We start from the raw sequence: 1468 nt of genomic DNA, 5'->3' as shown, positions 1-1468 counted from the left end.
CAGACCAAATTAGAATCTCCGGATTGGACCCAAGCCCGAGTGCTTTAAGGAGTCTTATATGAGAGGTTAGGAATCCATAGGCCCACAGGTAGGGGAAATCTTGCTAACACTGGAAACAGGATAAGTCCCCAGCTCACATTTGAGTAGCCACAAAGAGCTACTTCTCCACTTCTCTCTAGATGCCTCACCAACCAAGGATTACTGTTATCTTTAAATTAGCAATTTTTCTTTAATCATGGTAAAAAACACATATAAAATTTACCATCTTAACTTTTTTTTTTTTTTTTGCGGTACGCGGGCCTCTCACTGCTGTGGCCTCTCCTGTTGTGGAGCACAGGCTCCGGACGCGCAGGCTCAGCGGCCATGGCTCACGGGCCCAGCCGCTCCACGACATGTGGGATCTTCCCGGACCGGGGCACGAACCCGTGTCCCCTGCATCGGCAGGCGGACTCTCAACCACTGCGCCACCAGGGAAGCCCCATCTTAACTATTTTTAAGAGTACAGTTCAGTAGTGTTAAGTATATTCACATTGCCTTCTCTAGAGCTTCAGCTTGCGAAACTGAAACTCTATGCCAATTGAACGCCAATTCCCTATTTCCCCCTCTTTCAGCCCCTGGCAACGACCATTTTATTCTGTTTCTGTGAGTTGGACTACTTTAGGTACCTCATGTAAGTGGAATCATACAGCATTTATCTCTGGGTGACTGGCTTATTTCACTTAGCATAATGTTCTCAAGGTTTATCCATGTTGTAACATGTGACAGGATTTCCATTTTTTTTTCAAGCTGAATAATATTCCATTGCATGTATATACCACATTTTCTTTCTCCATTCATCTGTCCATGGATATTTGGGTTGCTTCTACCTCTTAGATATTGTGAGTAATGCTGCAATGAACTTGAGTATGCAAATAACTCTTTGAGATCCTATGTTGAATTCTCTTGGCTATACACCCAGAAATGGGATTCCTGGATCGTATGGTATTTCTATTTTTAATTTTTGAGGAATCTCCATTCTGTTTTCCATAGTGGCTGTATCACTTTTCATTCCTACCAACAGCACACAAGAGATTCCAAAAAATATGGAAAGCTTCATGAATTCACATGTCATCCTTGTGAAGGGGCCATGCGAGTCTTCTCTGTATTGTTTCAATTTTAGTATACATGCTGCTGAAACAACCACTAAATCTTAAAATTTTGAGATGATTTTCAGAACTTATTAACAAATCCCATGTAGGTGGCAGGCTGAGTCTCCCAGATTTATAAAAAAATATAAAATACATGTTTGAATAACTAATTTTATTTTAAGAGGAATCAGATCAATGGTCAAGGAAAAGTTACTAATAAGAAGCCCTCAAAGCATAGTCCCATACCAGAGCATCATTGGAGAACTTGCTAGAAATGCAGACTCTCAGGCCACACCCCAGAAACTTGCTGAATCAGAAATTCTGCAGGTTGGGTCCAGCAA

At 41.6% G+C, this 1468-nt stretch overlaps 1 non-coding gene across 1 annotated transcript; it reads right to left on the bottom strand.

Moving 5' to 3' along the window:
* Nucleotides 1-1076: 1076 nt before the first annotated feature.
* Nucleotides 1077-1179, bottom strand: LOC117308771 (U6 spliceosomal RNA). Its single transcript, XR_004522952.1, has one exon. It is a non-coding gene; the product is annotated as a U6 spliceosomal RNA (small nuclear RNA).
* Between the last annotated feature and the right edge of the window lie 289 nt (nt 1180-1468).

The sequence above is a fragment of the Tursiops truncatus genome, chromosome 17 (genome assembly GCF_011762595.2).
Source record: "Tursiops truncatus isolate mTurTru1 chromosome 17, mTurTru1.mat.Y, whole genome shotgun sequence".
NCBI classification, from domain to species: Eukaryota; Metazoa; Chordata; class Mammalia; order Artiodactyla; family Delphinidae; genus Tursiops; species Tursiops truncatus.
Note: the sequence above shows the minus strand (reverse complement) of the source record. Positions and strands in the feature narration are given on the sequence as shown.